The 23,479-nt window shown below is 43.3% G+C and overlaps 1 long non-coding RNA gene across 2 annotated transcripts; it reads left to right on the forward strand.

Annotated features, from left to right (window-relative positions):
• Positions 1 to 10,465: 10,465 nt before the first annotated feature.
• Positions 10,466 to 23,363, forward strand: LOC137166884 (uncharacterized). 2 transcript variants are annotated; one of them, XR_010923856.1, is made up of 3 exons: positions 10,466 to 10,486; positions 13,505 to 13,683; positions 22,860 to 23,363. It is a non-coding gene; the product is annotated as an uncharacterized lncRNA (long non-coding RNA). The 2 variants fall into 2 exon arrangements; XR_010923855.1 differs by lacking the exon at positions 10,466 to 10,486 and adding an exon at positions 12,376 to 12,609.
• Positions 23,364 to 23,479: the final 116 nt, after the last annotated feature.

Here is a 23,479-nt window from a genome sequence, read left to right on the forward strand (position 1 = left end):
AACAAATAGCATTCCATCTACCTATCCTTTTTTATAATATAGCTTTTTATTGAAGTCATTCATACAAAACAAGACTAATAATACATATTGCCAAGACACATTCACTTGTTTATTAATATTGTAGTTCTTGTTTTTCTTGTCATAACACTCCAACTCCAAACAGAGCTTAAATAAAAACTCAGAACAGCATATAACAAAGCTCTAAGAAATTAAATAATAAAATAACAAAAATATCTCCTATTATAAGAGCCAGTACTGGCACTGTACATAGGAAAAAAAATCATACTACTGAGGAAGTCACCATTCTACTTTATTGACACTTGACACTCGTGGTTTTTTCTCTTCTAAATATTGACCTAATTTTAGTCCGGTTTCAGTTTAAATGATCCATCCATTTCTCCTTCTTTTCTTTCACAGAGCTTGAGGATGTCATATTTTAGAGTACATCTACACTGCACCTGCTACCATGGCACAGCTACAGCATTGCAGCTGTGGTGCTGTAGTGCCATAGTTTAGATGCTTCCTACATCAACAGAAAGGGTTTTCCCATTGACGTAGGTTATCCACTTCTCTGAGAGGCAGCTAGTTCTACCTGGGGGTTAGGTCAAGCTAACTACAGGACTCAGGGTGTGACATTTTTCATAGCCCTGGGTGATGCTGACCTACATTTTAGGTGTAGACCAGGCCTTAGGAAGGAGTCCATATGACTTTAAAGTTCTCCAGTTGGTTTTGAAAAGAATAGGCCCAGGGCTTCATTTCTGCCACATTCCATGCACTGCTTAACCAGTCAGTTTGATTGTATTGGGCCTGATACTAGTGAAGAAAACAGAACTAGCAGGTGTTATACAGATCACTGATAGATGGCTACTAGGTGACATAGAGATCACACGTGTGTAAAGGATGGGTGGAAATAGGAAATTCTTTTCCCCCTTTTCCTATGAGAAGAAGCAGGTATTGTGTATTTTGACTCTGACCCTTTAAAAAAAGTAAAACAATTTTCATTAGCAGAAAAACAGTGTTTTCTCCCTGTCAGTTACTGACATACCATTTACCTCAATTCAGCAACATACCATGTTAGCAGCCACAAGTTTCTTGAGTGTGGATGAAAATATTTCATTTTTCCTTGGCTGGTTTCAAAGGTGGTATAGTGTCTTCAGATCCACTTTTTTAGTTAATGGTCTAAATGCAAGTGACAGGGACAATATATAGAGAATGATAGATTGCAATGTAAAATAACAATGCTATTGTGGTTCCTCTCTCTCATCTTTGCTTTAAGGTTTCTGCTAATTTTTTGACATCATAACCAATATCTTTTCAATTGCTCTATCCAATTGGCAATTCATTTGAAATACCATGATAATCATATGAGTAATGAGCAGATAGATGAAGTCCAGTCTGAAAAGCATGAAACACACGAGGAATATTTAGAATTAGTCAATGTTATAATCCATAAAGGGTCTCCAGATGAAAAGCAAATAATAAACGAAGTATCTGTTTATGCAATAACAGTCATGTTCTGTGTATCCAGTTTACATATCTACATTTCCAGCAATATCATTTTCAGTAAGAAGGATGTACTATCACTGAACAGAATTACATAGATCATGGTGTCAGATCACGGGATGACTTAAACTATTAATTATTCAATCTAGCATGTGCAGCTGCTTTTTGTCAATCAATATAACAACTTCCACAGAGTAATCAATACGATACTAATAATAGCATACTGTAGGAAAAAATGTACAAATCGTTTAAAAGGCTTGAGGGTAATGATTCACAGAAGGCAACGTAGTGTATGTATATATCTCCCTTTACGGGTAAATCCACGAACACTGAACTCCAGCTATCAGGTTTGGCTCAGTTTCATGACAGTATGACTATGGGTAATGTGACAGATGGAACCGGAACAATTCAGTTTGAATATTAGGACGTTTCCTGGATTAAAGGCACAGCAAGACCTAAAGATTGCAGCTAGGAAATTCAGTCTGTGGTGTGTCTGGAGACCTGCGGACATGTATATCCTATCGATCTATCAATCAATCTACATGCCATGATCAGCTGCATGTTATCTGAGAACCATGGAAGCAACATTTGGTTGACTAGGCTAGTTCACTGCAGTACTCATGACGGCCTTGAAGAGAGATCTCCTTCTCTAGCTAGAGGAAAGGTGCTGCCAGAATTGCCATTCCAAGAATGATAGCAACCATGTTGGAGTGAAATATGTTTATGTGCAGGAATTCAGAAAGGAATTCATATTCAATGGGCTCCCCCCCAAAATGTATTTCAAGAAAGCATTAATTTTGATACATGTTTCAGGTGAAGCTATAGCTCTGTTACAAAAAAAAAAAAAGTTAGAATAAATACTAGAATAAATACTAAATTTATATTTACTATAAACTAGTCATACTCATCTGGAGACGAAAAGAAGGTCTCCAAGACATGATATATGAAGGCTTACTCCCCTTAGATTTTTGACTTCCCTTTCCATTTCCAGCCACTGACAAGATTATCAGACAACAGGAAGCATTATTTTAAAGGACTTTTCACATTTGAGTTCCCTATGATTGATTTGATATGAAGAGTTGCACGTCATAGACACACAGATACTGCAGTGCTGAGCACCATACAAATACCCACACAGAAATGGAAAACCAAAAAGTGTTCCTACTCCACTATGTGACTCGCCACTCACTGGAGAGATCAAGTCAATATAGTATTTAAACAAAACTTATACAGAGTGAAAGAGTTAAGAGTCTAAAGGAAATAAAATAGTTGTAGTAATAGAAAAGGAATTCATGGCTCCAATACTAGGAAATTAGTTTAGGGAAACAATGGGTAAACCCTCTGCTAAAGAAAGGGAGTCTTTCTTTCTTTCACCCTCTGATAAAGAAAGGGAGTTTTTCTCTAAAGGGAGAAGAAGCACTTATCTAGTCATAAATTCTGGCTTCAGGAATTTCACCAGACAGGGGTAAGAGGGAGGGAGAGCTTTCTTATCTGATAAGTAAAAGAATGTCAGCTTGAAAAAAACCATTAGAAGAGGGCAAGAGGTAAAAGTAGAAAGGCGCATGCTTAAAAAGGTAATAGAATATTAGCACACACCTTGCATAGAAAATTCGCTTATTAGCATGAACATGGATCTATATATGTTGTATGTGGAAGAAAATGTATGTAATAGGTGGTTGCGAAAGTTGTAAACCTTTTATTACCCAGCCAATGGGGAACGAAGGGAGGGATTTTCTCGGTCGGGATAGGGAATATAAACTGTTAAACAAAGAAAGGGGGGCGTGCTCCTTTCAGAATAGATTTTTGTTCTGGAGTTGTGCCCAGCTTTGCAAACCTGTTAAAGAAATAAAAGTAGTTTGTTTTTACTCTCTACCCGCTTATGTCCGATGTTCTTTATTAAACCTTTTTAGTCCTTAGTGGACAAATTGAAAAGGTATTTCTTACAAGAGGAAGTGTAATAATTATACTTTACCTTTATTTTTGGTATGAGACTTTAATAAGACTCACTTAACTCCCCGTCCCAATATTAATTTGCTTTATTCATGAGGACCTCCTCAGTCTATGAGAGGATTTCCTGTTTTCTGGCTTTAGTTATTCAATTTGCAAATTTAGTTCAGTGTTTTATACTACAGTACTTCTGTACATTGTAAGGAGAGGGTGTTTTTTAGAAGCTGATAAGAGACAAGTTAAAACTTCTGAGTTTTCTTCCCAGTTTTGCATAGAGGAACCAATCCTGTTCCAACTGAAGTCAATAGCAAAATTTCCATTGACTTAAAAGGGAGCAGGATCAGGCCTTTGACTTTGCAAATTTTGGATACCTGGGTTCGTCTCAGCTTGAGGCACCTGGGGCCTGACTTTCAGAGGAACTGCTCACCAACAACTTCTATTGCTTCAATTATTAGGAAGGAGTTACAGGTGGGAAGGTTTTATACAGCTCTGGTTGTGAGGCTTGGCAAAGTGATTTAAAAATGATAGGAAAAAGCTGCTCTGTAATTACAGAAATTTATATTTATACACTGTGTGTACCGCATCTAAAATCTACAGCACTGAAAGAGATCTGTACCACAGATTATTCTCTGTCTCTTGTTAAAAAGAATTATTTTGGTTTGGTTATGTATTTGTCATGCTCTTTGTAGAATAAAGACAATCTTGCTTCTATTGAAAATCTGTATACAGATTTTCAATGACCATCTTGTTATAATAATTAAGATGGTGTATTTATATAATGTTTATCATCCAGTTATCAAAGAGGGTGAAATCCTGGCTCAACTGAAATCAATGGCAAAATTCCATTTAGTTTAGTGGGGCCATGATTTCATTCAGAAGTTTGTGAATGGGAGTAAGGATCATTATCCCTATCATACAGAATAGGAAACTGAGGTACAGGTTGATTATAGGATTTGCTCGAGATTACACAGCAAATCAAAGTCAGAGTCTGAAATTGAGGTCTCCTGACTCCCCTCCCCCTGCTATGACCACTAGATACATTGTTTTTCCTATTTAAAAAACAAATCAAAACAATTATTTTTCTTCTGTACAATAGCTATGTAAGCCTAAAGGAATTGTGATATAAAATTATTAGGATGTTATTTTTACTGAGCTCTCAGTTTTGCCCTACACAGCACCAGACTGTCACATATTGCCAGAACTGACACTCTACTCTTCATTTTAAGGTTTTATTTTATTTTATTTACTGCTGTTTCATTAAAAATAGCCAGTTTTTTAAAATGCTCTTGAGAAATACTAATCGGTGACAGCAACTACATAAATAATCCTCACTGATCGATAGACTCAGCCATTTTGTTCAGCTGAGATCAAGAAATATAAATCAATATTCAGAGCACTTGTGAGAGAGCCAGGAAAATGGATCTTATAGCGCTGAGTCAGCAGCACACATCAAAATAAATGCAAGGGTTATGTGAGGAAGAGGTGTGGAGCATTCAGTCAAGGGACATAGAGAAGTGACTAATGCTTAGTAAAGAATCAACATAAAGGGACATGTAAGTAATAAGTCTTGTAACACTGTAGGAAATTCCAGGCATGATTGCACCTCTCTTAGAATGGTGTGGCATGCTCCCTTCTCTGTGCTCAGATTGCTGTGCTGGCATGGACGAGAGGGCTATCTGGGACATTAGGGGAAGCAGGCCTTGCGTCAAGGGGTATAGGGCTCAAGGAGAAAAGAAAGCTCCTTCTTGTGCCCTCCCTTGCACCCTGTTGCCTCGCCAGGCAGGATCCACTCTGGTCCTCAATCTGTGTCAAAACTGGAACTGAAACTCAGGAGTCCCTCGCCTGGTAACGAGGTTCTTACAGGAAAAATAAAAGAAGAAAAGGGGAATACAAAAAAATCTGTTCAGCCCCTATGGACACGTAACTGAGAAATTATTGTGTGAAGAACAGACTTTTTAAAAAGAGGAATATATACAAATAATTTACTCTAAAAGCGCAGTCTAATGAAATTTGCTCTTGATTCAGATAAAATAAGTAGCTGGGGACTGATGTGACAACTGGAGCAATTGATTCATGCTGCTATTTACCTCAGATAGGCCACAGTTCATTCTGAGAACAGTCAGTCACCATTTGTTGTTGCCTGGATTGAGAATGGACATAATGCTTTGCTTCACTCATGAACAGTTATTTGCTAACTGAAATGTTGCAGTAAGGTGCTCTAGGACCCAGAATATAGATATCAGTGATGATCTTCGCTACACCTTTGTTTACAATTTAACATGCATGAGAACACAGTCCATTGTATACTGCAAATGTATAATGGAGAAGGGGAATGGCCATGGCCAGAGAACTGGTGCAGATCAAGGACACACATAGCTCACACCCTTTCTTGGAAGAAAGCAGTGAGCCATGTTTGCTATTTACTCTATTACCCTACAGAAGGCCAGCTATTCAGGTTGCGTGGCCCTGAAACATATGTTGGGACTGAAGTTTGCTTTCCCTAACTGTGCTTTGGTGAATTTGTGGCTGAGTAAAGCACTCTTATTCAGACTTCACTCCATTTAATAAGAACTTTTAGAAAACACAGTAGCAAAAGTTCACACAGTATTTTTGGATTTGAGGCAAAAGGAAAAATCTTTTTCTTCCCTGTTACCTTACTTGATTTGCTGGCATAACAAAGGACCAGTGTGATGCTGGCTGGAATAGGGGGCCCTTGAGGTGTATTCAGGAGCTCTGATTTCTCCCTTCTACACCAATCTCACGTTGGGGGTGTCACGCTGACTGGATTTGGGGGGGCATTTATTATATTATTTAACATCAATATGTCAAAATTATAATAATTCGTATGAGATATGCTGTGTCAGGTACTGTTATAAAGGCTAGAATGTGCTAAGTAAGATGATAAAGTTTATGTTCATGTGTTGTGTGTGTAATGGAAATTATGGATATGGTTGATATATCTGTATTTCAAATTGTGCTGTGTCTGGGCAACACCTCAGACAGGATGGGTGCAGCACTAGCCTGCTTAATAGCCCATTAAGAAATTCACAGGCCCAGGAGGAGAAGCCAGGGATATACCTGATGAGTCACCAGGACTTACTCATGTGACTCTGGACTCCATTTTATTCCTGTAAAATTCCACAAGCAGCATGGCCCAGGCCAAAGGACATAAAAGGCAGCTGCACAACATCCATTTTGTCTTTAGTCTCTAGCCTACCTCTGGATCAACTCATCTAGAACTGAACAGAACTGAACTGAACTGAAGTTGTGAAACAAAGGACTGAGACACATCCAGGTACTGGATGTATACCAGAGGAATTATACAAGCCTGCAAACTCCACAATTCTACTAGAAACCTGCTATATATGGACTTTCAAATCAATTGTATGTATCTGATTGATTTAATCCTTTAACATTTCTCTTATAGTTTGTTTCTTTCTTTCTTTTTATAATAAACCTTTAGTTTCATTTACTAAAGGATTGGCTGGCAGCATGATATTTTGAATAAGATCCAAACTGATATTGATCTGGTACTGTGGCTGACCCTTTGGGGTCAGGAGAAACCTTTTTGGTAAAGAGCATAGAGTTTTAAATAACTGATCTCTTTACTGGACCTAGTGGCCGATTGGGAGCCAGAGACTGAAATGCAGTAAAGGGGGCTGTGTATATTTTTATTTTGGCTTCTTGATTGCCAGTGTAGGGAATCAGAAGCACTGTTTGTGGCTGGTTGGGAAGTCTGACCTCAGTGTCACCCATCCGTGCTGGGAGAATCTGCTCTCCTTTTACAGCCTGCTCTGACCTTGGTATTTTTAGGTGGCTACCCTAGGCATGGACAGGTCACAACCAGCATTGTCATTAATATGCCACAGAAGCTGATTAATTTGAGCTCATTTCTTAGAAAGTAGAAAAATATTCAATATGATGGACCTTATGGTGAAATTTGGGCTATACAGTGGACTCTTTGAAACTGTTATGTCTTGTTTTCTATCTGTTAACTCTTTGCACAGCTAGCAGCTCTTTCTGTCAGCTGGAACAGCAGCCATTTTGTTCAATAAGTTGCTGCAGCATGTCACAGAAGGCATGCACACATTGGGCTCTCTCATGAAGATTTTGCTTTGGTCCTTTCTCTTGGAGCAAAACTACATATCACCTAGACTGAAAGGACCAGCATAAGTTTTGCTCTTTGTTTATAGACATACAACTTAATTGGAGTACAGTAGTTTCTGCCAGGATAGAAATCTAATTGTAAGAAATATTTTTTATTTTTTGTCACTTGATGCACAAAATTGTTCTTACAATCAGATTTCGGAGTACCCTGAAGCAAGAGATTCAGTTCAGTCAAGAAGAGGTACTTAAGAAGCTGGGTGTGTTCAAATCTAACTGTAGGGAAGTCCAAGTCATTACCTGTCTGTGGAGGGAGTTAACTTGTAGATTGTGCCTTTCCAGGAAGTCCTACCCCCAAAATAGAATTTCCAGTTCCAGGGATGACAGAATGGTGTTTATAATACTGACTGGATGACTCTGGGTGAAATGATTCAGAAGTACTGCCTTTCAGAGCACAGATAGCTCTTGGCAATGAGGAGATGTGGATTCATCTCCTCTGCTTGGGATACTTGACCTCCCAGTGAATATTTCCATGTTTAGCTCATCTCTTCTCTAGTCTCCTGCCATTATGTCTCTTTTACAAGACATGCCAAACAATATATTTTTGTAGAAGGGTTTAAATTGTGACCAATTGTGCAGTAAGATTCATAACCTTACTAAAATATTTACAGCAATAGTCATTACAAAGTCATACTTAGGGGAAAATCCTCTCCCTTCACCCCCTCCACTTGTGCAGCTTTGCAGAGATCTTAAAGCAACAAAAATACTGTGGTTCCACTGTGTGGGTTGGAGTCCAAAAGCCATGCAGGGAGATACACAATGCTCAGCAGTGACTTTCTTTCTATGGTAGTGTAACCCACACGTTTGCAGTGTGGCACTTAGTGGTGAAAATAAGGGAAGAAAGAGTGGCGAAGACATACGAGGTATATCTCCACAGCAGCTAGGAGATGTCATTCTTGGCTCTGGCAGACTTGCTCTGCTCAAGCTTGCATGCTAAAAATAGCAGCATGGCTGTTGCAGTGTGGGTTAGCAGCCTGAGCTCAAACTCTGGGAGGCTTGGACACGGGTGACTAGCTTGAGCCACCTCCAGTACTGTGATGTCCACCCTGCTTTCTTTATTGTGCTGGCCCAAGCTGAGAGAACGTGAGTCTGCCTACCTGGGCTGGGAATCATACCTCTCAGGTGCGGTATAGACATACCCAGAGTTTTTATTTTTGTTTTTGGGGGACTCTGTGCCTGCAGACTTGCTGGAGTTGGGCAGTGTGATCTCCTGGATGGACCAGAATCATTCAGAAATTGGGTGTGGCAGGCACTTGGCTCAGATCCGCACACAGACTTGCATTGTAATACCCAACTTTTAGGCACCTAGAAAATCACTGGAACAACAATAGGATCTACAGACCCTGAGTTTGGCATGTTGGTGCCCTATACAGTGCATGTGGGGAGAGAGGCCCCTAAGGATAGGATCCACAAAAGCCAGCCTAAAGCTAACTGGAGAGCCACCTAAGCTAACCAATGAGAGATGCTGACAAGCATGTGCATGGCTCTGGCCCTACCTCTCTTGCAGAGTTAGACACCCCGCTACAGCCCACATGGTGCCTAACTCTGCTTTTGATCCACAGCCAGAAACCCTATCCTGGAATCAGGTGGCTTAGGCACCTGAGCTGCCTCTTACGAGATAGGCTGGAGGAGAAGCTTCTGCCTTTATAACGTTTCTCCCAGTGGTTAGAGTGCTCACCTGGGACAGTTGGGTTCAATTCCCCCCTCTGCCTGATAAGGAGAAAGGATTTGACAGGTGTCTCCCACAACTCAGGAAAGTGCTCTAACCACTGAGCTATGGGACATTCTGATGGGGATCTCCCTCAGTCTCTCCTGTGGCTTTGTGCAGGGTTGGTAGGGTTTGGGCTCAAACCCTGAGTCTGAGACTGGGATTACTATGCAGTACAGACATATCCTGAGACATCTATGAGACTTCCACCCTGAAAATTTAGGTGCCAAGTGAGTTTAGTCATCTACAGGATTATGCAGCACTGAGTAGGGGTTTGTAGATTGCAGGAGTGCCTGAATTTGGGATTTGTGGATGTGAGCCTACACATTTGGAGCTATGGGATGGGGTTTTCACCCCATACTTGCCTGGAAAGGATTAAAGAGGCTGAGCCTGGGGGAGGGAGGTGTCAATTAACCAGACAGGACACACCTGAGGGGAATTAGGTGGCTTGAATAACCCCTGATTGATGATGGAGCCCAGCTGAGAAGGAATAGGTAGGGCTAGTATACAGCTGGGAAGCTGGCAGTAGAAAAGGGCTGCATGTAGTGTCTAGGTAGTAGCATAGGAAAGGAGGAAATCCAGGGGAAAGTAGAAACATGGGGAGGTCCAGGAGGAAGGGTCTATTCACGCAGGGGATGGTATGGAATAGATAGAGGTAGACGAGGCTCAGGCAATGGGTACAAGATAGGATATCACAGACTTTGGCTATTGATTAGAGGGTCCCTGAGCCAGAACCTGGAGTAAAGAGCAGGCATGGGCCTGGGTTCCCCTACCGGCTGCTGGGCAAGTGCTGCAGTCAGGGATGTAGATCTGAAGACTACCTGGGAAGGTTCATCCTGTGTGACTCTGTTTTCCCCCCCCCCCCAAGGTATTATAGTAACCTAGTTGGAGGACCAAGTTACGAAGAAAGAGCGCACACACAGAGAGAGGCTGTAAGGTGTGCCTGATAAGGGGTATCAGCCTGGTGGTGAGAATATCCTGTGACAAGCTACTTAATTGATTCCTACTGTGGGCAAGCTGCTTGACAGGATACACGAAGAGTCACTCTCAGAGAATGGATCCAATGGGACCTCCAGGGGAGTAGGGAGGAGTTAAAATAGGAGGAGAGGGAGTCAGACTGACAAACTCATTAGTGGAGCAGTGCAAGGACCTGATGGGTCTGTGGTAAGGATTGTGTTCCAGGGATTTTGCTAGTTTGGATTAGAGTGTGGGCTCCTTCACCACATTGTAGAATTCCTGCAGAATGCAAATTGCAGATGTTGCAGAGACACAAAGGGTGTTTGAAGGAGACTGGGGGATTCTCACTTGTTTCCCTGACTTTAAGGAGTTTGTGGGTCCTACAGAGGGTTTGGACATTATTACACAGAGAGTGAGAGAGGTAAATCCCCTCAGAGAGGAGCCCTCAGGGAGTGTAGGTACTGAAATGCACATCAATATAGTGAACTTGTGACTGTAACAAGTATGAACACTTGGGTGAGCCCCCTGAAAGTCTTGTCTTTGAAAATACTTTAACAATAGTCACACTTGTTTTAATGGTTATAAGCAACTTGTTACACATTTATGTATGTCTAGAGAGAGAAATAGTAAATGTTTTCCTTCAGAGGCTTGTCACTCTCCTACTGTCAGACTTATCTATATATACACTGTACAGAGTTATGTATATATCAAAGTCCTGAAATGACTAAATTCTGGTCTGTACCTAGCAGAATGGCAAACTGAGGTGCAGGGTGGGGAAATAAATACTATACCTGACGCTGACCTATTGCCTTCCCCAAATCTGCTACAGTACTAAAGAGGTAGAGGTCGGTGGCAGACTGGGCAGCTTACCTGTTCTGAAACATGCCAAAATTGGTGGTTATGGGAGGGACTGCAGGTTGTGTAACAACCCAGAGTCTACATTCATGACCAAGCAGTGGTAACGTGACTATTCTATGCCCTGCTTTGTGAGTTGGTTAGCGCATTCCATCTACCCCATTTGGGGTGTGTGTGTGGCTTCGTTAGTCCTTCAAAAGAAGTTCTAAAGTAACTTAATGTGGCAAGACTAGAGATAAATCGTTACAATCAAAGTAAGCAGTAGTTTGTGTTTGTGAGGCACATTGGCTCTTGTAAGGGCCCTTCCAATAAGTGATGTGTATTGTTTGTTTGCTTGCCAGGGTATGGGAGCTTGAAAGTGTCTTAAATGTGGTATTCATGCCCCTAGTTGTACTATCTGTGCATATGCTAAGGCCTGGCCTAAACTAGAAAATTAAGTTGTCTTAACTATATTGCTCAGGGGTGTGAAACATCCACCCATGTACCCCCAAGCGGTGTAGTTGAGCCGACCTAACCCAGCACTGGCAACGTTGTGGGTCAATAGCAGAATTCTTCCATCGACCTAGCTACTGCCTCTCGGGGTGGTGGATTACCTATGTTAGTGGGAGAACTTCTGTCAAGCTCAGGTAGTGTCTCGGCTGAAAGCCGTGCAGTTTTGCCACTGTAGCATTTCAAGCATAGACAAGTGCTAAGACAAATACTGTAGGGCTTGGCCATACTTGGATGGGAAACACCCAAAGAATGCTTGAAAGTTATAGAAAGGGACAGTGGTAATTCTGTAGTTGATATTTTCCTTTTTGAATAATCATTGGATCGACTCCCCAGCATGGTATTAAAAGCTGTTGTGCCTACAGAGGTACTAAGTTTTCTGTGTAGATTGGAGGCTACCTGCTCATTGTGGCTATCCTAAGAATTTAGGACACCTTTGGTAAGGAGAGGGATATTAACTCTAATGTGCTGATCAAATTGCAATTTGTCATTTCAGTCTTTCCATCTAAATTCCCTCTTCCATTTTGGGGATGTGATACTTGGATCCACTAGGGCAGTTTTGTGCAGGTCTGGCAGGGCAAAGCTGCCCTAAAGCTAGTAGGGCTGGCTGGTAGAGGATTTCTCTGTGTATTAGGAAATTCTCTGGTGTTAGAACAACTGTGAAGCGTCTAAGCTACCCTTACTCCTGGCACTGGGGTTGTAGCAATGGGGAGAAAGGATGTTGCTAGGGTATCCCTATGCTCCACTAGTCCCTGGCTAATGGAATGGCCCCTAGGGAATGTATACGTACAGTGTAGCTTAGAATAGTCGTAAGGCTGTTCTAATCTATGCCAGGGACCAAGCTGGCACAGCACTCCTCCCAGGATCAAATTCTTTCTGCCTTAACCCTCCATTCCACTCTGAATCTGGCCTGGTATCCTTGACTTCCTGCACTGTGCTGTTAAACAGCGGTTGCATTCCACATCAGAGATGGCTGTATTCCAACGGTGAGTGAAGTTGTTCCTGTACCTGTGCACGGTCAGTAAACTATGTTCTTTGAATCCTTAAGGACAAAAAACACAACATAAAATGTCAGATACTGTGTGCTTCTGCTTCCATTAAGTGCTTTATTAGCCATCTATTTGTTTTAATAAATGATCTCCTCATTAACCATATGAATGCCAGATTGCTGGGTTTTTTTTCCCTGTACAGTGACAAGATGTCTGGGAATTTGAAGCAGGATTTCTAACATGTTACCAAATTAGTCACACCATAATGTGACGGCCAGCTAGAGTTTTTAGTCTTTTAGTTATTCCTTTGCCCTTCTTGGCAGATTTTCTTTCCAGGCTGTTTGTACTTGTGATAGCTTAGGTCTCTCTGGTTCAGATTCTAGGAGACAGACAAGACAATTCCTCTTTTCCATCTGCATTCATCCCAGCAATTGAGGCTGATGGTGATTTTTGTTCTTGATTCTTGCCCCCTCAGACAGTAGTGGAATCTGAAATGTCATCCTGGACTATGACAGTGAGTCAGATTCACCCCTAGTTACTGGAAACAAGTTAATTAATATAGTTTCCACTATTTGGCCTGGAGCATTGGAGACCCCAGCTGCGACATCTAGCACAGTGCCACTCTGAGGGCTTGTCTCTTGTTAGCTTGAGGTATAACCTGAGTGTTGCCCATAAGCCAACTTTTGTCCACATAACTCAAGCTAGAGATTTTTAAGTGGGGCTTTAAGCTTGAGGTAAGTCGCCTGAGGGGGGTGTGTGGGTGTATGTGTCTGTGTGTGGGCTGAAGCCAGAGTGCTGCTGAAACTTGAGCTAATAATACAGAAGAAACTTCACAACAGGCCACTCAAGTGCTTAGAGATCCCTCAAGGGCATTCTTTAAATTCCTGCCCAGGGGCTCCAGTGCTCCTGGGAAGGGTCATGAGTCACTGGCCATGGAAGACCCTGAGGAGGACCCAGCAGAGGAGGCAGAGCTGACACTCTACACTGGGGACTACAGATACTCAAACTACTTCCAGGACTCAAGTGAGGAGAAGGAGGGAGCAATGGAGGAACCTTCATCGCCTCACCCAGGTAAGGATTCAATTTCCCATTCCAGTTATGGTCGAGGGTGGGGGGAGGGGGGGAAGTGATGTAGGGGCCTCTCATTGCAGTTGTAGGGTCAATCTGAACCAGGGGATATTGTGTGATAGAGGGCTTCCCTCTCTGCTGGGCATGGGAATCTGCCAGCCCCTGGAGCCCCTGATGATCAAAGGGCAGGATTCAGGTACTGCCACACATAATGGAACCACCATTCTCCCCTCATTGCCCAGCATTTGGACCGGGCTTCAATACAGCTGCAAAAACATTCCCTGTTAAGTGTGCAAAACCACCATCATTCCTCTCCCACAGCTTGCACTAAAGATGCCTTAGCATTCCCTATAGGGCAGCGGTTCCCAACCTGTGGTCTGCGGACCCCTCATGGTCTGCGAGGCTACTACAAGGGGTCTATGGAAAAGAAAAATAACATCCTCACCAAGGAAATCTATAATTTCAAATACCACTAGTAGCATGTGGTGGTCCACGAAATGTTTGGAGGTTGAAAAGGAGGCCGCACACTTGAAAAAGTTGGGAACTGCTGCTATAGGGCAAAGCAACTTCCCATTCCTCCATCTCTGGTCAACACCCCCAGCACCAAGAGGACTTCCAAGTAGTGAGAACATCTTTTTTAGACATTCTGACATTGTTTGCTGTGTTGGTCCCAGGATATTAGAGAGACGGGGGGTTGAGGCAATATCTCATATTGGACCAGTGTGTCTCGATGACAGACATGTTTTCAAGCTACACAGAGCCAAAGAATGTACTGCCAGCTTGTCTTTCACCAGCAGAAGCTGGTTTAATAGACATTACCTCACTCACCTTGTAATTCTGACTGATTTATTTGGCAGCACATTGCTGCATGTGTGCCAATCAGGCGTTGTTAATACCAGCTTACAAATGCCTGTGAATGCAGAATCAGGGAGAAGGGCACAATCAACTGTGGGGTGCATATATAGCAGTGTGCTTTTTCTCACACTGACTGTAGCATTTTAGCACTTAAAGAAGCAGTCCAAACTCTTAGAGATACCATTGTCCCAGAAAGTCAGTCCACTGCAAGGCCTTTCTTTGGTGTACAGTTAACAGCATTTCAGAAGCACAGGACTGATTTCTGATTGCTGCAGGGGGATGGAGTGGGGTGGAAAGGAGCAACTGTTGTTGTATGAATGCTCCTGCATCTAGTTCAGCAGCCTTGCTGTTGGCCTGAATTTTACCCCATTCTTGTGGTATTGTGTAACAGAACTCTTTTTGTAAAGCAGACCTTCCAGATGATTCTTCAAATTTTTAGGCAGCCCTGACTTCCCTCTGAAGCTAACTATTCCCCACCAGACATTTATGGTTCTTAATCTGGAGACGACAAAAGAGGGCCAGTGTATAAACTGAGGGTTTTCTTGCAGAGGTCTGCCATCTGCTGTTTTGCTAAGAAAGTAGCTGATCCACTGAAGAATCTCAAGCAGGTTAACGTTTTCCAATGATGCCACATCCTGGAAATAATAGTAAGAGCATCTCTGGTAATATTCAGGTATCCCAGTCCTGCTTGCCCTTATGCACTGAAGCTCCACAAAATGTTAAGTTTATTTTTTACTTACAATTATTAGAATGCTCAGGATCCCTGGAATTCAGCAGCTGCAAAACAGAATTTTGCTTATGAAGGGGAGTGAAGGCCTAGAGATAAGTTTCAGTTTAAACCTTGCTTTTAAAGTTAAAGGTGAGGCACTTTTTTTAAACTCTTGACAGCAAACTGATGTACTTTGCTTCAAGGCACATTTGGACAACTACATCCCAGCAGCCCTCCCAGAAGATGACAAACCTTGCCAGGGTCCAGAATCAAATAAGCAGGAGGAAGAGGTTGCAGGAGGGCCTTCTGATGGAGACATATAGGGACTTTGGCAAAAGGTCTTGAAGCTCTTTAAGCTTCAGTGGATGATGCCAGAGTAGGAAAGGCAATTCCAGGCTACAACTAAGAAGATGGTAGAACACAGCCCTGATTAGCTGTGGGTCTATTCTGAATTGCATGGGCCAGTTCACCACAGAAACAACTTACAAAGACAAGCTTTGCAGTCAGAGTGCATGTGATGTGCCAGGGATGGACTGGTTACAAAGCTTCCAGAGATACAAAAATATGTTCTCCTTAAGCCCCTTTAAGGTATTGCCATCTATGGCTGTTCTCAGTGCAGGTAAGGAATGTTACACATCTAATAGCTTAGCATTCCATTCCAGGAGTAGCACATAGTGGCTGAGTATCTCTTGGCTGGTTCATGGGAGTGCAGGACTGCCTTCAGTAGTGCAAAGAGGGCCATTGGCAAATGGCCATGTGTGAATGGTGTGAGGTAACTTGGGCAGCAGGAGCCGGAGCAGCAGAGCACCAGCCTTTGTTCAGGAGCAGCCTCATTCTGCAGCCACAAACTCTCCTCTGAGATATCATGAGCTGTAGCCTCTGGGTTGGGTAGGCCAGTGCTCAGGTTTTCCCTCCTTGCTGCACCCCCAGGCAGGGATGGCAGAGTAATGAGGTACCCTGACCATAATGCCCATGAAACTTGACATTGTATTTGAGTGCACCACACCTGTGTAAGGCAGGGGGACGGCTGCTGTGTAAACTGTCTGTCTGTTTGCAACAGGATTGCTGGTATTCTCTGTTGCACTGTTAAATTCTAGACTGTACTGACGGGACATTCACTGTTGCCATGTTACACTGGCTCCACTAATGTTGTTTTTCACTGGTTCCTTGTTGCAATGTTAAATGGTTAAAGCGGCAGGATGCTATTGTTAATGTGTTCTTTCTTTGTTCAATCCCTTGGTTTGTGAGAGTGCTTTAACAGAACTAGAGAGGGAGGGGTAATTAACACCATCTTATTTCAGCATGACCACCACAATAATGCTTATTCAGAGAAAGCTATATAGAGGCCATGATACATAGTGCACCAGCTGCTTCTGCTGTTCCAAGCCAGGCAGGGGGACTTGGACTAGGGCATGGGGGGAAAAAGGGGTCAAGTCCCAGCAGCTAGGGACTCTCCTTCAGGCTGGCTACCTCTCCTGGTGCAGGCCAGGTGGGGGAACAGGAACAGAAGTTCCAAGTTTCAACTAGCTCCACTTTGAAGCTAAGCTTTTGCCCCTCTGTTTGTTTTCACCTCTCCCCAGTTCCTGTGGCAGCTCCTGGAGTAGCAATGGCCGCAAAAGAAGGCAGATATGTTCTTAGAGCAGTGGTCCCGGGGGTTATGGAGGGATGTCTGAGGGTGTGGCAAGGCCCAGGCCAGCCTCTGAGGGGGTGGAGAGGGAGCACTCCCCAGCTCTGCTCTGCCTCAGCTTCTCTTTAGTAACTCAGAGCCCTCCCCCTTCTAGTATCCCCATCTATCCACTGGAGATATTTGCCTACAATGGCCATGACTGCTGTTAGCAATCTCCTCATACCATCCCCTTTCTAAATTTATCAAGCTCTGTCTTGAAACAAGTTCCTGTCTCCCCCCTCCCAGCACTCCTCTTGGGAGGCTGTTCCAGCACCATACCCTTCTGACGGATAGAAATCTTCATCTAATTTCATGCTGAAACTGGTTGAAGGCCAGCTTATATCCATTTGTTTTTGTGCCGTTGTTGGCCCTTACTTAATTCATTTCCCTCCCTGGTGTTTATCTCTCTCTATTTGTGTTGTGGGTTAGGATAGACAGTTTGGAAGGATGGTAAAAGAAGAGCACTTAAGCTGTGCCTGGGATGGGGAACCCTAAGAATGTCTAGACCCTTGTGTCTTTTAGGAGGATATTTTTGGAAATGCTAGTAATCTTCCCTTTTGATAGCTAGTTTGGCTTCTTTGTCTTCTAGGCAATGCCCTTCAGTACCTTGAGCTATGTCATCTAAAACTTCATATTTTCTCAAACAATGGTTCTTCATTGACATCTGTGGATATAATTGAGTAATATGCACTTAAAAGTATCTTGTGCCTTGAGAGTGGGGTCATTAGAGAATTTTAATCTTGCTCCTGAATTTCCCCATCCTTACATACACTCAGGAATTCCTGGACTAATCTTGGCTGTGTATGATTGATACTTCTCCCGCACCCATCCTTTTATGACCTAAAAAGCCATTGAGAGGAATTGTAAGATACCATGGTCTTGCAGATGATTCTATTCTATACAAATACTTATACCACTTTTTTCACCATAGTGTCTGAGCACCTTCCAGTAATGCATTGAGCAACAAGACTATCACCTGCCATGTGTGCTTAGTTCTCTCTTATCTCCCTATGGGGAGAATTGTGTAGTGGGTTTTTTGTTTTTTGTTTTTTGTTTTGCTTTTGTAGGGTTTAACTGCATACCCTATTGTGTGTTAGAGAAGACGAGAGCAAAGGAGTGTGCTTTGCACTTGGAGAGGCCGGGGGCATCAGCATCGTTTTCCTTAAAATAAGCTGTATTTGTGTGTAGTGGTGGTGTCTCTGCTGCCTTTACTTGCTTTGGGGCACAAGCGAGAGAGATGATGTCCATCTCCCTCCCTATTATCTTCTAGCTCTACGTCTCCTTCACTTCTGATGCAAGTAGCACCATCTCCCAATTATCCTATTGCCTAGATGAGACAGCACCTGGCTGAGGCTGAAGCTGAACCCATGCAAGATGGAGGTGATGTCAGTGGGGGATGGGGAGGAGGGGAAGAAGAGAACAGTTTGTCACGTTAGCACTTTTCCCTGTTCTCTAGTTGTCCATGAATAGCAGGGCCACCTGAAGGAGAGCTCCTTCCCCCAGTTGAGATTGGATGGCCCCCAAACTGAGTGGCATTGCAACCCTGCATGCCAAGTTGCACTGCCTGGAGCAGGGAGCTGGGCCCAGCCCTGCAGGACAAGAGTTGAGCTGCAGCTGCAGGCTGAATGTGGTGCTGGCTCACTCTCCAACCACCTGTCCTTCCCAGCCTCCCCTCAGTTGCAACTTTTGGGGACAGTTTGGGGGGCTTTTCAAATTTTGCTCTGGGCCCATAAAAATCTTTGTGCAGCCCTGAGGAACCAGGATCTTCGTGATTGTTTCTTCAAAATTGCTCAGTGAACGTGAAGAGATTTCCGGCTGTGAATTGTTTGTTTGGGGTTCTTGGTTTTGAGCTCTTCACTGAATATTTCTTAGCTTTCAATGTTTGAGCCATGTGACTGATGTCCCTGTCATGAGATATTGTCTGTTCTCTGGTTGGATGAGCTAACAGTTCTAAATTACTTTGTGGTGTGATGGGGTATACTGGTCCTTTGTGGTTTTGGAAGAGGATAATTTGAAGCCCTGTTCAAAGCTAGTTCCTGGAAGGAAATCCCTTCTACCCAGGCCTCCACTACAATATTTACCTGGGACCAGCTGTAGCAAATTGATGGGGTGGGGTGGGCTGGGCACATGGACCTGGTTACCTTGTCAGTAAGGAACCATATGTAACTTACTGATTGCTGCTGCATGAGGATTTGGGAACTCAGAGGCCAGAGTTCATGTTCAGGCCTGTTTTACCCAGAGAGCTGGTAGGAGGAGATCTGTGTTTTGGGACTATCTTTTCTTGTATTTATCTGCTTTTAAAGCCTGTAAGCAAAGCCACAAGACTGGGACCTTGAGTGGAAGAAGTCTGTGATGGGCCTCATGTTTTCATTTTTCATTGTTTTAAGAGCTTGAAATAAATATAGCCACCTCCTCCAAGAAGTGGGGCCAAGTACTGTCTTATTAACCAGAGGATTTGGGTTTTGTGTACAGTGTGGGGTGAAGCTACTTTGGCTTCCGCCCACTGATTTTTATTTTGACACTAATCCAGTGTTGTTAAATGAACCTCTGTTGCGAGCCTGAAACTTGCTTTCTACACATACTCATAGAGGCAGAACTTTGCTTGTGTCATGTTAAAAGTGAATGGAAAGGAGCATGAACCCGGCTGAAATAAAACTATAGAAGTTGTTTAAAATGTTCATGCATAAATTTTTCTCCAGTTTACCCAACTCTCTCCAAATTCCATTCACAGATACCTTGCTACACTCATTTAACAGTAGTAACAAAACCAGGGAGCCCACTGGGAATATAAACCTGGTGGCGTGTGTCTCAGCACAAATGCACAGCTTGCATTTTCTGCTTTGTCTCCTTCTCTTTTGTGCTTAAGCTGGTACACTGCTGTCACTGTTTGCCATGGGCTTTTTCTTGTTGTTGCCTGTGGGTGCTACTTTTGTGTCACATATGTTTGCCACCCCCATATGTTCCTAATAGACTGAAACAAGTCTCTGGGAAACCTATCTGGCAACCTCAAGTGTCTGGATCTCCTCTGTCATGTCATACTTCACTGCTCTGGAATACTAATTTGATTCCTTAATTGCAGCAATATCATCAGGTGGGAAAATGCCTGTGGTGTTGCCATCAGGGAGAATGATGGTAAATGGATGGATATCTCAGGGCAGCATTATACTACCTTTGCCTGGCCCCTGAACGCTAGTAGAACAGTCGTACTGTAAGTAGGCACAGTGTAACATATGGGCATGGCATATACACCAAGTAACCCAGTGATTTGGAGGGTGTATCAGCTGGGAGCATTGAGGGTCTCTCTCTAAGCCAGGCAGGTCAATAAGACTGGCTGGCTGACCTAACCCTCATGCCAGTAATTAACAGGTATATGGGATTGATGCTGATTAAAGGCTGGATTATTTGGAAAAACCCTGAACCAAACTATTATCCATACAATATCTTTGTAAAGTAAAGAGTTGTATCTAATTAATGGGATGATGTGTTCCACAAGGTGTGAATGAGGGATGATGATGATGATGCAGATTCTTTGCAGGAGCCCCCAGGGAACATACATGTGCATGCATGTTCTCATGTGCTTTTAAAAAAATAGATTTTTGGTATTGCTGAGATGCTGCAGCATAAATCAAAATACTTTTTTATTTAAAAAAAAAAAAAAAAAAGTGGTGCTAGTGTCCCAGTGCTTCTGCTTTTGGTTTAGAACTGCAGGTTTTTCTTCCAAAGGGAAAATTTCCCTTTCAAAGTGCCATACTTTGATTCCCGACCGCGCCCCCCCCCCCTGCAATCTGGACTGGTGTGTAGCTGTCACCCCAGTTCCTTACTCCTGGGCCCCAATTTATTCTACTTTGCTGTGTGAACTACTCGCTCCGGGGTCAACCCACGCCCAGCCTCCTGAGAGTAATCGGTGCCTGACCTAGTGAAGGAGCACTTCTGGCCAGCCACTCATGGGGGAGAGACTCGGCAAACACCCCCAATCCCAGATGCAACCCCGGGAACTACTGTTTTACAGGGTTCAGTGCTATACACTGCGCTCTGCAAGCTCATCTACATTTGTCCATCAATTTATCAAAGAAATTGATATGCACCAGCTCACTCCAAGCAATGTCTTTACACACACTCAATCCACATGCACTGTTTTAGATAAAACAAACAAGATTGACTACAGCAAAATTAATCTCTTAATTTATATTAATCTGATTTATATTCACTTAATGATGAGTTGAGTTTGTTACAATTAACTAAAAGGTAACTTGCATCCTAAACTAAGATTAATATTTCAGTAGCTTTTCAGGCTATGATGTTTGCTTACCTATAGCTAACCCTTCCCCCATGGCAGTTGTCAGTCCTTGATGTTGCTTAGATGATGGATTCCAAGGGAGAGCCCTGAGACAGATGTCTCTTTCTTTAACAAGTTTCCTTGACCCCCTGGGGTCAGGTGATCAGCCATGGCCAGCAATGGGCATGATTTCTTTCACTTGAGCCAAAGTGCTCAGGCCAGTCCATTGTTCCTGTATGGATGCCTCTGGAGAGTATGGAACCACAGCTTTGTGTTTATCTGCTTCTATTCAAGCCATGTGTGAGACATATTTGGGGATAGGACATAGCAGAGTTTCATGACAGTGCAGGAAACATGCTACCATAACAATCATGTTCAGCAGGTCATGATCATTCCAAAAACACCTTGCATGATGTACTTTGCATTAGACAATACACAAATCACAATATAAGGGTCTATATGGGGTACAGTGTGTCACATGTACTGTGTACTTTTGGTGTGAATACTCAGCGGGCTCAACTCATCCCAGCTATAGCAGAAGTTGCAAATTACTCCCACCTGTTTCAGCTGCAGTTGCTATAGCAGGGAGTTCACACTTCTCACGGAAGGTAGGCAGTGCATGATCTGCCCAGGAGGGTAGCTTTAATTTGCAGGCAGGGCTCCAGAGGGACCCCTCTCCCCCAGCAGAAGCTGATCATGGAATGTCCTGAACTAGGGCATCGTGGGCTATTCTGCTTCCCTCCTCACCCAGCCTCTATGGCTGCTGACTGCAGGCACAGCAGGAGGGGGTATTGTGTGTGCCTTGCATCTCCATAACTCTCTCCCCCCGCCCCCTCCAAGGGTATCAATATCACCAGGGCCCTCTTCTGCTGGCCTACCTCAGGGTTGAGTTAAGCCTGGTGTGTGTTCATCAATCCTCATACCACTACTGAAGTGTAGCCAGTCTATTCCTAGACCTAATGTAGCCACAAGAAGTAACATATTAGGAGGCACATTATTATTGTTAGACTGGTGAAATGGGAGTTTGAAGCAGAGCTGGTCCAACTGCTGGGGGCCTGGTAGAGACTAGAGTGAAGCCTCTGGCTAAAGTGGCAGTAGTCAGACAATTGTTGTTTACAGTGCTTCTGGATGAAGGAACCTCCACTCAGCATGACAGTGTACTGCTTTCATGTCCCTGTGCTCTTCTCTGGGCTGGCATCAGAACTCTGTGCACAGCTAGAACAAAGTCTCCTTTTAGCTCAAGTGGTAGAAGCCTGTGCTTTCAGAGAAATATTTGTCATATGGGGGCAAGTGAGGGAACAGGTCCCGCTCCCCAATAATTGACGAGGGCACAGAACTCCCCTGGCCCTGGGGCCGCAGTGGGAGAGCGAGCTGACAGCTTATCTGGCTCCAGAGCTGTGGAGGGGGCATAGAACGTGCCCCTCCAAAAGCCATCACATTTTTATACTGTGTGCAGACATTCCTGACCCCATGGCTTCTGTGACCTCCTGTGAGGTGGGGGTGTGCAGAACTGAAGTAGTATGTAGTAACTGATTTGTAGGCAGCAGTACATAAGACTTGAGCTCTCCCATAGTTATGGGCAGTGTAGTCTGAAGAACCATATGAATCCTGTAGAGGAAAACAAATTGGGGGATTGGCCTTGAAGACTATTTTTTTTTCTTCTCTTTATAAAGACCTGTAGATTGCTACTTCCTGAATCCTGCAAGAGCTTTGCTGCTGGCTGGACTGAGTGCTGGACTTGAAGCAACACTGAAACACCTGTGGGGCAGTGATGAATCCGCAGATTTGCATATCACCTCCTCCTTAAAAGCTAGGCCTTCTGGATCACCTATATCTGGCCACAGCAAGCAAAGTTGTTTAAGTGTAAGGGGTAGTTCAGTGAGACACAACGCAGCAGCAATTTGCATTCTTGGTAGGACAGCAGTACAAACTTAGAGAGGGCTTTGGGGTTGTTTTTTTGTCTTTTGTTTTTTCTAGATCCCCTTTGAAAAATGTTCAAGCCTTCTTCTCTTTATTCTGTTTTCATCATTTGGTCTGGTAAAAAATTGGGGGTGAAAATTACGGTTTTTAAACTGATACTTTGAAATCTGAAAATGTTCTCAGCAGCTATAATAAATATAATGGTCTATTTTGTCCCTTTCAGAGGTTACGTCAGTTCAGTGGGACAAAACTCTGAATCTGGAATTGCAGAGTATCCTCTATATTCTTTTGTTAAACATGTATGGCTTATATCCACTCCCACAGTACAGCAGCAAGTGAGTTTGTCTCCCTTATCCCCAGAACTCATGGAATC

Source organism: Emydura macquarii, unplaced genomic scaffold (assembly GCF_026122565.2).
Source record: "Emydura macquarii macquarii isolate MOO-44397 ecotype Brisbane River unplaced genomic scaffold, CSIRO-AGI_Emac_v2 contig_2897, whole genome shotgun sequence".
Classification (NCBI taxonomy): Eukaryota; Metazoa; Chordata; order Testudines; family Chelidae; genus Emydura; species Emydura macquarii.